Source organism: Sardina pilchardus, chromosome 12 (genome assembly GCF_963854185.1).
Source record: "Sardina pilchardus chromosome 12, fSarPil1.1, whole genome shotgun sequence".
NCBI classification, from domain to species: Eukaryota; Metazoa; Chordata; class Actinopteri; order Clupeiformes; family Clupeidae; genus Sardina; species Sardina pilchardus.
In genome coordinates, this window is record NC_085005.1 from 18,514,089 (window position 1) to 18,528,712 (window position 14,624).

Consider the following 14,624-nt stretch of genomic DNA (forward strand, 5'->3'; position numbering starts at 1 on the left):
GGCTGTCACGATTTCACGAGTTCTCTGAGTGCGATACACTCTGTCAGTAGATTTGGCAAGAAGGGCAGGATGGCTCACACCACCGTCATGGTTACAAGTAAGTCTTACACTCAGAGGGCAGCTTTTTCCAGTTGAATTCAGACCAGCCAGAACTCAGCACTCCACCTGTCAGCAGATATGTTCTTGACTTTAGGAATCAAATCCCAAACACCTGCGCCATGCATCGACGGTAATGCAACGCGTTACCCGGATTAAGGCGGCGCGCAGCTTTTACACTGTCCATGTCTGCATTAGAGGCGGTATCCCTCCGGCTGTAGACTTTATGATTACACAAAGCGCAGAGACATGTCTGTCAGTTATAATACTATAAGCTTCATCTCACGGCTAATTAGCGTGAGCAACGCTCCTCTATCCCAACTTCTGGAATCCTTGATGGCTTTCCCTGTGGAGATGGCAATGATCCTGACATTTTACACTACTTCTATTGGGTTTCTGCATTGTATATAATTCAATGACGACTTTTGGTTCACTAATGAATCAGTAATTCGTTTACTGTGTCCATTAATTTCATTATATTTATATTGATTAAACCTCTCCGCTGTCTCCGCTGCCAACACCGACCTATGGCATTGTTATTCGGTGGACGTGCTCGTGAATACACGCCTGTTTTGCTTTCCTTTTAATTAGGCTATATCTCTTAAAATGTAGGCTATAATATTTTCCCAGAATTTCAGCTCGAGTTGTCTTTTTTCATTTAGAACGATGTTGCATAGCAGTTAAAGCTAACTGTTGCGAAGAGAATTGCCGATTGTACCAGATGTTGCTCCCCATTGTACCAGATGTAGCCTTGTCATCCAACAGACACACACACTAACGCTTTAGGGGCCAAGAGTGCTCCTTCTTCCACCACAAACTCCGTTAATGTTTTATGAAAGCAAATGGAGCTGCATATTTTGTCGAGTGCGGAGAGTTCATCGTAGCACACATGTAAGGCGCACTAAATAATGCAGCGAATGTAATCTTCGAGCGCTCTCGAGGGATTCTCATCATTTCACTCACACACACGCACACGCACACACACACACACACAGCTGGAGTTCCTGCCTTGTCCCTTGAAACGATTGAATAGTGGAATTTAAAACAATGGTGTGAATTCTTTATGTATTTATGCATTTATTTATTTTTTACAATTGCCAGCCGTAGGGTCTGCGATGCCCGTCAACCAAAACTAACTGAGCAGCACGACAGCAATATGTTAGACACAGCAGAATGTTGGGTGAGTAAACAGCATCTGCCTCATGAGCTTAGAGTGTACTGATAAATAGATTCACATGGAATATCAGATTTTCAAAAGTCATACCACGTCTGTTCCGTCTTTCTGAAGTATAGCTATAATGTCGCCTATCGTCACCCAAAGCATGGCCTTTAGCCTATATCTGTGAGAATTTGTCTAGATGGGGGCACAGTAGAGGGGTGTGTAATATCTTGAAGTAGGCCTATGCCACAGCGCTTATCCTGAAGTCTTGAAGACGTGGAGATCTTAATTGTTGTCTGTGCGATTGCATTGAGCTGTTTCTCTAAAACGCCATACATTTATAAATCAAGCAGTTGTTGAGCTATAGGTAAGAATTGTGTTGCGCTTTCTCTCAAATTCAAAATTGATGATAAATACAACAATAACAACATTCAAACATACTTTATTGACATTAGAAATATACACTTGTTTGGCAGTCATTACATGGAGAAAATATGCAGATAAAAACGCTTCTCTCATCTCCCTTGTTTTTTACCCTTGTTTTTTATCATACCTCTTGTCTGCTTTTCATGTTTTTGGTCACCCATAATGATACACACACATAGAAAAAACATTTGTAGTGCTATCTGAAAAAAGGCAAGCAGGTATGATAGTAGTCTTTCTGGAGAACCATTTGTAATGTGAAGACTCTTTCTGATGTAAAGGTTCAGCACATATAGAGATTAAAAGAACCATTTAAGCACCTTTATTCTTTTTTTTTTAGAATTAATGTTTTTTTATGTGTAAAAAATAGAGGGAGAAAGGGGGAGAGAGAGAGAGAGAGAGAGAGAGAGAGAGAGACAGAGAGAGAGAGAGAAATCTGTCTATCATCATCTGCTGTGCATCCTTTAGAACATCCTCTAGCAGAGCTAAAGTAAACTTAGAAACAATTTTTGTTTTCCTCCTTGTACCGATAAACATATGTAGCCTAGGTGCTGCCCCCTGCTGGGATAGTGTAATGCTGCAAGCCCTTGCTTTAATATATCAGTGTGATACAGCCAAAAATGTAATATTGAAATGAAATAACTGTATAAACTGACCGTGACACTAAAGGCTATAAGTCTACTGTTGTTGTCATGTTGTTGTGTAATTATTCATTGGTAACACAAACCATCAAGCAGATCCACAACATCTTAACCTGTGCATAGGGGCTTAAAGTATTGACTGTGCTGAGGCAGAACTAGATACACAAACAAAGAGCAGTGTTGTCATTGTGAATATAAATCCCCTTTTACAACTACTAGTCCAGTTGCTACAGATTGAATGATATGGCCCAACAACTTTCACCTTAGAAGGTGAAGATCGAAATCAAATCACACACAGGCATTAGCCTGGCAAGCCAAACTACACAGAAATGTATAGTCTGGGGTCGGACCATTCACAGAGTTGAAGCCTGTGGGTGGGATGAACAGTTGTCTTTCAAACTGCCTCTGCACGTAATAGGCCAGCATTTGTGACCAATCGTAGCCGGTCGGCAAAACGACAAATACATCCTTCTTTACTGTAAAACGAATGACTTGAGTGCTTTTTTCTGCTCAAACTTCAGAGAAAAGCCCAAGTCTAACTCTTCCAAAGCCGATTCAAACGAGCGCGCTTCGTTAGCCTCATCCATCTTTTGTTTTTGGCGACATTTTTTTTGACTGTCACACTCAAAGTGTGAACTTATCAAGAAAGAGGCAAATAAATGTTACACAGCTCTGCAACAGGTATAGGACAATGATAGACTTAGCAGCCTTAACGTTAACTTGGAAAATCAAGGAGAAACAGCAAATCAACAGTGAACAAAAACTAGCAGGTAGAACGTTTAAAATCTAATTGTCGGAGTTGGCGCTGTTGTGTTTGAAAGACAAGTTAGAGCCACCAAGACCCGCCTTAAATTGCTTCTGATTTGTTTATATTGCGTGATGCCTTCTATGGTTTGCCGTCCAGCAGTTGGCGCTGGTTTTCCAGGCTAATGGTTGGTGAGATTTAGGCACAAAGGACTGATGGATTGGTTATTGCTGTCAGTCAATCAGAGCTCGAACTACGGCGAGGCAATGACCAAAGTTTATCATCATGAAAAAAAATATATAGTGCACTGAATGGGGAAATATTTTGCGTGAGAAATGACTTGGCAGCCCTGGTTGTGCGATACGGTCTCAAACCCAACTCGTCGAACGAGGACGCATGATCCAGCCCCCTGGCGTCTTATCGGAAGCCGAAGGTGGAGACCACATGTTACAAAACAGGATGTCATAAAGGGGAAATTCAACCCACATAGTATTGAGTTGACTTCAAAATCAATGTTGAAACATGCATGTTCAAGGTTGCAATGTTATCTTTTGATTGCTACAACTTGTCTTGTTTGTAGAACTAGGCTACTTCTTTCTGCCACATATGACCAGACAGACAGACAGACAGACAGACACAGACACACACACACACACACACACACACACACACACACACACACACACACACACACACATAAATACACACACACAGACACATACAGTGCCTACAAACACAGTAGACAGGCAGGCATATGCACGTACAAACACACCAACACGCGCGCGCGCACACACACACACACACACACACACACACACACACACATACATAAAAATGTACAGACAAACACATGCATAAACATGCCCACACGCATGCACACACACAAACACACACACACCATTACCCACACGCATACATACAGTCACAAGAATACACACAGAGACACATAAAACACAAGCAGGCAAGCAGACACACACACACACACACACACACACACACACCATTAACCCCACCACACACACTCACAGTGAAAACTCACAGACAGAGAAGCACTCATACACAAAAGTAAGCACACACATGCACACACTCATTTACATGCATAAAAGTTGCAGTAGGGGATGTAGACGACGGTAACAAAAGCGTGATTTATATTTGCGGAGAGAATGTGCAGGACTGAGCAGCGGTCATATTGTGTACCACTTTGTGGTTCATCTAGTTTCTTTACTTAGCTACATTACTTACAGCGCAAACTGTTGTTACTGGTTCTAAAGACGAGGAAAAAGTCCACTGAAAGAGGTGAGTGGAAGAACCCTGTATGTACCTAGTATCTACGTTAGTCTATCCTCAAGTAAAATAAAAATGTATAACAAAATAAAAAAATATGGTTTTATTTAAAACTTGAACATGTGGACTTATATTGTTCTTCATATCAAGGCCTTCATCTTCTGGTGTCCCTCTACAGTTATTCATGAAAAAGAAACAAAGTAGCTTTGTCATACAGTCTTCTAGCTTCTCACCAGCATCACTCCAGGTCATGCAGGTTTCTTCCCTTCCATCAAAGTCCTTTTAGGCAAGTCCCTACACACATTGTAAATGTGTTAATGTGTTTGTCTGTGTCTGGAACTATTTGTTTGGCTGCCATTTTGACCAGGACTCCCTGGCAGAAGAGACGCTCAGTCTCAATGGGACAATCCTGGCTAAATAAAGGTTAAAGTAATAGATTAAAAATAAAACACGGCGACCATATTGCAATGCATTTTGGGCACTTATCGGGCATCTTTTTTTAAGCAGAACTGCATGATTTCATAACACCAGCTGCGAGATCATAACTTTCACCCAACCTTCGAACATCAAAGGAGATGTCCTAACCCAAACCCCACTCCTCTGACTGTTGGTCTGTTTTGCTCAAGATAGTAATGGTCTTGACTCTCACAGCAAATGCATTAGGCCCAAAACACTTACAGCAAATGCAGTAGGCCCAAAATTACAGCTTATGACCATGAATACATTCTTTGAATTGTGAAAAAACACCACAACCTCTATGGCACAGCCACTGCAAAACACTCCAGGTACAACCAATTCAACAAGGCCTCAGGATTCAAAGGAGGTCAAGTACTTGATTATAAGTCAAAATACGTGGCCTTCCTCATTCCTTTGGCCTTCCTCATTCCTTCTGAGCTGTTGCTCAATGCCATGGGGAAGTGATACAGCCTAGTCTATGATTGTTTTGGTTGCTTAATTTAGCTCTGTGGAATATGCTCCAGTCGGTAAGCTGCCCCACAGCTACGCTAGCAGCAGTCATAATGACGAGAAGGATATGTATTGACTTATCTAACTCTGGGAGATACCTAGGCTGGGTAACCCAATCTGCTGGCGACTTGCACATCTATCTCTCTTGCTTCCCGTCCATGTTTGCTGGGTTCAATCACAAACTGGCTTATCCACCAGGTGAATCTGGATCGTTGGTCTGATTGGTTGAAGGACTATCCAAGCATACGGAGTCACTTGTATGTTTTCTCTGCTCTGGCAAGGTCACCCAGAGCAGACTTCAAGTTTAAAATTACTCTGGGCACATACATGATGTATGGTGTATTTTTTTTCTTTCAGAATGTTTGGCTTTCAGATTTCAGAAGAGAAACTCACAGAATGAATAGAAAGCATTTATTGATCCACAAGATAGTATGCTTAGTCATGGAGGTCTAGAGCTGCTCAAGACACTGCTGCGAACATATTCACAAGTTTAGCCTTTCTAGTTGTGTTGAAACTTTTCTGACACATGTCGAAATGCACATTCTCAGTTTCCCAATCTGATTTCAGAAGTTGACAGCCCTGCAGTTTGGCCCTATATTTATGGTTTTGGCAATTTATTTCAAAAGCTCATGCATTCACAGCGACAAAATGCATTCACAGCGGTCTCCTCTTACAAGCTTTGCTCATCTGGTCGGAAGCTCTGCCAGGCACACCCAATGCGGATATAACGGTAGATATATTTTTTTGTAAGGGGTGGACTGAGCTCAAACGTGAGATTGTTCATGTTCCAGTTCAAATGCTCCATTGGTTACACTTGCAGGTTAGCCTACAGCTTTGTTATTGTGAATTGTGAGTGTTTTTTGTTCGCATTACATCCGAACCTTCCCTGAGTGATTATAACAACTTGTCCTGTCGACTGTAACGTGAATTCCACCAGGTGAGTTCTCAAATACTATAACACATGCAAGATTGCAACAGCTCTTTTAAAAAATGTGTTGTATAGCGGCGAGTAACGTTTCCTGCTCAGGACAGAAGGAGACTTGTTTCCTTGGTTTGGCGGTGGAATGAGTTGTGTAGACTAGGGCTCTGCGTTCTTGTGATAGTTTTGGGGTTTAAAGACTCATCTGTTCACCGTACACTTAATTCATTCTAAAACAGATTTATGGTTTGTATGTTTATGGTTTTGTTCAACTCAAAAGTATTTTAATTGTTGATGTTTGATATAGTAATTGTTATTATTGTGATGCTTAAAGGTGATGTCAGTGATTGGACGCAACTGTACTGCCCATTCCAAGTAGCCTATAGGCTGCACCAGAGCCATATAAAGCCATATATGGCTCTGGGCTACACAAAAAAATCCCCCTGAGATGGGAAACTCTGAAATGTAGGTTCCAACACAGAGGATACAACTTACCCCACTTCCTATGACACTGCATTTAAAACGTTATCATTAAGGAAAATGCAGTAAACAGTCTTAAAATTTGGTTAAACTGGTGGTTGCATCAGAAAATTATTTTTAAAATGGTTTGTGCTGTTAATTGTTTTATTTAGTTTTATTTTGCACTATGTGGGTGCTGAAAGCTGCACAGTTGACAGACACCATGACAGATTAGGTGTGAATTGGGCGTAGGTCTACACAGTTGATAATTGTTTTATTATGTATTTGACATTTGTTTATTTGTTTGTCTGTCTTATGTCTTGGTGTCACGTAGCCTGGAAAACCAGCGCCAACAGGCTGGTTTATCAGGCTAGGTGTCACGGGTACGCTGGCGATTACGCCACTCCGTCCTGCATCTTGTGTCTTGTTATTTTGTGAATTTGTTTGTTGTGTTTGTGATGTACAGTGTTGTCATGGGTACGCTGGCGACTACGCCACTCCAGAGCCATATGGCTCTGCGCCACTCCATTTCGGCACTGTCTCTGTAAAGCGCTTTGGGTTGCACTCAGTGCACGTGAAATGCGCTATATAAATAAAAGTACCTTACCTTTAGGAAGCAGCAATGGCACCACTGCAGTCAGAATTCTAATAACTGTTGTAAATGTTGCTGCAGTCTGCTTATTATTATAAGCAACATAACAATAAGTGCTATTTTTTGCATGCACTAGGCATGCTCTACAAACATAGTATTTCAGAAAACCTAGATAAGGGATTAAACTGGGATTTTTTGGTTGTCCTGGATGAATTTAGCCTCGACTTGGTTTCACAAAAGAAATGGCACATAAGTTGTCATGGGAATTTATTCTCTGCACCTAGCCTGGTCCTTGGCTGTTTGCCTGATCCAGGCAAACAGCCAAGCTAAGTTAATTCTAATGTGAATTATTGTCTTATTGGTTCAGCTAGCTTATCCATATGAATTTTAAGAGCTTTATTCCCTTTATACACTATTTATTACATGTATTTACTCACAAAACAGATTGTCTGCATAATACCATGGTTATCATTTTAATGATGTAGCCTAGCCTGTAAGCCTTGCAATTATTATGACTGCTTTGTATGTTGGTAATTTATTATTATGACTGCTTTGTATGTTGTCAACCCATCCCATATAATTTCATGTATATAGCGCCACCTAGTTTAAAAAGCAAATAATAAAAAAAGTGTTGACATGGTCTAAAGTGGATGAAATTGGAAGTGTAGGATCATTATGCAAAGCTGCCAACTTTTCAAAAAACCTTAGAGTGAGGGGGTGACCAAAAGTTTGACCGACACTCAGACACACGTTGGTGGCTCAAATATCAGGGAATTGGAATTAATTTGGTGTTGTAGTCAGCCTACCCATGTTGTTGGTGGTTTGTGGGGCCCAAAGCCATTGATAGGGGCGACCTACTGGAGATCAGCGGAATGAGAGGCACCCCATGTCAGTTATAAAGACAATAGGAGATCTGACTTCATGTAGCCGCCAGCAGGAATTGGATTTTGTTGTTGAGTGGAGTGGCGTAGCCTACCTTGGGCAGTTCAGTGGTTTTGGTATAACAAAGTTATAGAGTGCAAGAGTGCAAGAGTCCAGCCAACAGCTCTTTAGACCAGCTGCAATTTGCATATAAAGGCCAGAGGGGCACAGATAATGCTCATCCACCAGACACACCCAGTTAATTCTTGTAAATTCTCATTAATTCTCATTATTCAATTTAATTCCATGAAGGTTTCCAACTTGGAATATTTCCAAAATTCACCATGGAAAGTGTCCGGAAATTTACCAGACATTTCCCAAACAGGAGTCAAGCGAACATTTGGAGAGCAATTGCTGCATTTATTCTAATAAACCACTGTAAGTCTCAGAAGAATTATGTCCAAATTCCTCCAACAATCAAGAATACAATGTCTTCATGAAACATTTTGAGAAATATTTTCTTTCTTTTTTTTCTTTCAGCAATTTGCATTCCTGGGATTCCTGTACACATCCCAATATATGAATCTGAGATAAATAAACCGTTGACACTGTCCTGTCAGTCTTCCTGTAAAGGCAATGACGAGTGGAAGAAATGGTTGGAAAATGACTTCAGGTCATTTCTGAGTTGTGTTCAGGACAAATGCACACTTCTAAAGGGGTTTGAGAATAGGACCAAACCATTTGTTCAGAGTCGAGCGGATGGCAACCTCTCCCTTTCCATCCCCAGCTTGAAGCTGGAGGATGCTTGCAAGTATGCATGTTACTGTGATGGTGACATCGTCTGCGATATGAAAATACAAATTGCTGGTGAGTTGTTTTCGAGTTGTTTATAAGATAACATATCTGCTTTACACAGTGCAGGGGTGCACAGGTAGCCTGTGTAATGAATGTTTTTTTTTTTTTTTTTTTTTATCACTGTCTATTGTTCGTTCATCCACAAAATTCTGTAGAGAATGAGAAATTTGCTGGACGTTATTTGATTATTCGGTGCTTTCTTTTTAGCTTATCAGCATGATGTTGAGGTGAAGGCTGGGGGGTGTCTACATGTCGACCTACTGGTCCCTGATCCTGTGCGAGTATCTCTCGTCACCAGGAGTGCCCTCACCACACCGGAGGAGTTAATGTGCCTCGTGGAGGACAGTGTGCCATACTGCCAGTCTTTGTACAGAGTTGCCATCCAGAAGAACTCTCTTGAGATCTGTAAGGTCACATCCTCTGATGCTGGTCTCTTGACATTGAGAGATGTCAAGACCAGAACATTGCTCAGCACATTGAATATCACGGTGTCCAGCACTGACCAAGGTGACTGAGCTGCTTTTGCCTTAGTGTGTGTGTGTGTGTGTGTGTGTGTGTGTGTGGATATCTAACTTCAAGTCACTATAACATTTTACAAACTTATGTTCTCCCTCTACAGACACAGTGCAGAAACTGGACCATGTGTGCTGGCTAGTTATCATGGTTATACCTTATGTTGCTCTCTTATTCTTTATCATCGGACTCTACAACATCAACAAATCCAGCAACCAAGTGATTCCTCACTTCAAGAACACCACAGTAGATTCCATTAATGAGGAGAGCAATAATAAAACTAGAAAATGTAATTCCATGGAAGGAATTGCATGTGAATGCCAAAAGATTGCTGTGTAAAAACATTTTATTAGTTAAAAATAGACAACAGCCTATGACACAGAATAGATAAATAACAACCCAATCACTGTTCCGCTGAAATTACTTGGAAACCCACATTTAAAAAGTGATTTTGGAAAATAACTCTTCATTTATTAGAATAAAAGACTGAAATGAAGTTGCCAACTTCAAACGAGTTGCAAGCACACTCTAAGAAGAGATGTGTCATTTTGACACATTTCTGTGTGTGCTCAGGGACACCACATTTTGTGTCCATTTCAACACCGCAATTGTGTGGCTGGCATGGTGAAAAACAGAGTTCAGCTATCTCAAAACAACAAACAGAATGTGTATCTACAAAAATATGTACCTTTTTGTTTGTTGTTTGCTTGTTTACATTGTTTTTGTTGCTATACGAAATTAACACAGTACAGTACAGTAACAGTAACACAGTACAGTACAGTAACAGTACATTGCATTGACATGCAATGTAATAATACAAATGTAATGGTAGAATAATGAATAACGTTATGAAAAGTATTTTCTAAAATGCATATCAGAATCAGCTTTATTGGCCAGGTTTGCGTCATCAAACAAGGAATTTGACTCCAGTTAAGCTTTGCTCGAAAAGCACTCAACAAAAATATAAAAATACAAAATACAGTAATAAAAGAATTAAGGGCAGTATAAGGCTAGATTATGACTGTTGTTGTGTATTAAATATGTATGTATTTATATATGTATGCATTGTCATGTTACTGTCATTAAGAGATTGAAGGCTGTAATTATAGTGCATGAAAATGCACTATATTGTTCTTCCTAGGTTTCTTATTATTACAGTGCATGAAAATGCACTGTACTGTTCTTCCTAGTATTCTTCTTATTACAGTGCATGAAAATGCACTGTACTGTTCTTCCTAGGCTTCTTCTTATTATTACAGTGCATGAAAATGCACTGTACTGTTCTTCCTATTCTTCTTATTATTACAGTGCATGAAAATGCACTGTACTGTTCTTCCTAGGCTTCTTATTATTACAGTGCATGAAAATGCACTGTACTGTTCTTCCTATTCTTCTTATTATTATAGTGCATGAAAATGCACTATATTGTTCTTCCTAGGTTTCTTATTATTACAGTGCATGAAAATGCACTGTACTGTTCTTCCTATTCTTCTTATTATTACAGTGCATGAAAATGCACTGTACTGTTCTTCCTAGGCTTCTTATTATTACAGTGCATGAAAATGCACTGTACTGTTCTTCCTATTCTTCTTATTATTACAGTGCATGAAAATGCACTGTACTGTTCTTCCTAGGCTTCTTATTATTACAGTGCATGAAAATGCACTGTACTGTTCTTCCTAGGCTTTTTATTAAACTTCTTCTTCTAACGCTCGCAATTCAGCTTCAACTGTTTAACGTAGAAACTTCATTCAAACGTTGTTGCGTAGGTCTTGCTTATGCCATGTGTGCTTTGTATTTTTCAACTTTGTAACTTTTATACTTTTTGAACTATTAAATAAAAACTATTAACAATTTCCCCATAGACTTAACATTGCTCATTATGACATCACGGCAGCAATTAGAATGTTACCCCAGCTGGTCAGCCACCTGGGCACCAACTGTCAGTTTCTCTCAGGCAAGCATACAATCTCTCTGAAGACTACATATTCTGTTCCCCTGTATCCTCTGCGCACAACAGTATCAAAATAAGTCCTCCTAATTCCATCCAACTTTATATCCATTCATCTTCAAACCATTCACTCATCCACCCATTCTAAACAGTCTGCCTATCAACATCAATTAGACGCTCTACATTCAACTTTTAAACAATCTACTCTGTCTCAGGCTGGCTCTCTTAAGACTAGCCAGTTAAATTGATTACACCTGTATCTGTATCCACTACTCTCAGTAGAGAGCTGTGTCTCTCCATTCTACAAGAATATAAGGCACATTCCATCCAACATTCTATCCATTCATCTTCTTCAGACCATTCACTCATCCACCCATTAAACTGTCTATCAACATCTATTAAACAATCTGTCTATCAACATCCATTAAACTCTCTGTCTATCAACATTAATTAGACTATCTACATTCAACTTTTAAATTATTTACTCTGTCTCAGGCTTTACTGGCTCTCTTAAGACTAGCCAGTTAAATTGATTACACCTGTATCAACTACTCTCAGAGAGCTGTATCAGTGTCTCTCTTAACAAGAATATAAGGCACATTCCATCCAACCTTCTATCCATTCATCTTCTTCAGACCATTCACTCATCCACCCATTAAACTGTCAATCAATATCTATTAAACAATCTGCCTATCAACATCCATTAAACATTCTATCTATCAACATTAATTAGACTATCTACATACAACTTTTAAAGTATTTACTGTGGGTCCCTCTCAAGCAGCGTTTATATGTCCTCCCTCGCTCCTCGATCCTCAATGATCTACATAAAGAAAGATAGAAGAAGGGCTAGACTATCCCATTGTTGCCGCTCCATCATTCTTTATGTAGATCAGTGAGGAGCGAGGGAGGACGTGTAAACGCTATATGAGAGGCACCTTCTGTCTCAGGCTTTAAGCATACAATCTCATTAAGACTACAGATCCTGTTTCCTCTTCCACTTCCTCTGTCCACAACTGTTTCAAAATAAAGGTCCTCACTGCAATAATACACTATTAAATCATTTAACCATTGAAACTACTCAACTATTGAACTGTTCAACCATTCCAACTGTCAGTTATCATCCACTATGCCTCCAGTCAACTACATGAAACCTCCATGTACCTAGCAACCAACAGAGCAACCATTAAAATTAAGTGTTTATGACCGTTTCCATAGCAACCAACATGATTATACTGCAGTAACTTCTTGTTTCCTGATAGTGGCCACCATGGATACCCTAGCAACAAATGTTTCAAAATAAAAGTCCTCACTAGCAAGTTAGCTAGTTAGCATGGTTAGCATAGTTAACATTGTTAGCATAGTTAGCATTTTTAGCATAACTGCAAAAAATCATCAACTAAGTTAGCTAATCAACCTGGTTAGCTTTGTTAGCAAATTTAGCATAGTTAGCATAGTTAGCATTTTAGCATTACTGCTAGAAATCATCGGTTAAGTTAACTAATCAACCTGGTTAGCATTGTTAGTAAAGTTAGCATTGCTAGCATAATAAGCATTTTTAACGTAACTGCTAGAAATCATTAGCTAAGTTAGCTAATCAACATTTTAACATGAATAGAAATCATTAGTTAAGTTAGAACTGGAACGTTTCATCTTTAAAATGTCTACCTTCACACTATCAACTCTCTGTAAACTATGCAACCACCATGTTTACTCTAGCTACACCTTAGTAACCATATCTACATAATCTATCTATTTTTGCATTTTCATGCACTGGTAATTCCTTGGAATTGCATTTCTAGTTAAACTTCTTCTTCTAACGCTCGCAATTCAGCTTCAACCGTTTAACGTAGAAACTTCATTCAAACTTTGTTGCGTAGGTCTTGCTTATGCCATATGTGCTTTGTATTTTTCAACTTTGTAACTTTTATACTTTTTAAACTATTAGTTAAAAACTATCACCATTTCCCCCATAGACTTAACATTGCTCATTATGACATCACGGCAGCAATTAGAATGTTACCCCAGCTGGTCAGCCACCTGGGCACCAACTGTCAGTTTCTCTCAGGCTCCTCTCTGAAGACTACATATTCTGTTCCCCTGTATCCTCTGTGCACAACAGTATCAAAATAAGTCCTCCTAATTCCATCCAACTTTATATCCATTCATCTTCTTCAAACCATTCACTCATCCACCCATTCTAAACAGTCTGCCTATCAACAACATCAATTAGACGCTCTACATTGAACTTTTAAACAATCTACTCTGTCTCAGGCTGGCTCTCTTAAGACTAGCCAGTTAAATTGATTACACCTGTATCTGTATCCACTACTCTCAGTAGAGAGCTGTGTCTCTCCATTCTACAAGAATATAAGGCACATTCCATCCAACATTCTATCCATTCATCTTCTTCAGACCATTCACTCATCCACCCATTAAACTGTCTATCAACATCTATTAAACAATCTGTCTATCAACATCCATTAAACTCTGTCTATCAACATTAATTAGACTATCTACATTCAACTTTTAAATTATTTACTCTGTCTCAGACTAGCCAGTTAAATTGATTACACCTGTATCAACTACTCTCAGAGAGCTGTATCAGTGTCTCTCTTAACAAGAATATAAGGCACATTCCATCCAACCTTCTATCCATTCATCTTCTTCAGACCATTCACTCATCCACCCATTAAACTGTCAATCAATATCTATTAAACAATCTGCCTATCAACATCCATTAAACATTCTGTCTATCAACATTAATTAGACTATCTACATACAACTTTTAAAGTATTTACTGTGGGTCCCTCTCAAGCAGCGTTTATATGTCCTCCCTCGCTCCTCGATCCTCAATAATCTACATAAAGAAAGATAGAAGAAGGGCTAGACTATCCCATTGTTGCCGCTCCATCATTCTTTATGTAGATCAGTGAGGAGCGAGAGAGGACGCGTAAACGCTATATGAGAGGCACCTTCTGTCTCAGGCTATAAGCATACAATCTCATTAAGACTACAGATCCTGTTTCACTACTTCCTCTGTCCACAACTGTTTCAAAATAAAGGTCCTCACTGCAATAATACATTATTAAATCATTTAACCACTGAAACTACTCAACTATTGAACTGTTCAACCATTCCAACTGTCAGTTATCATCCA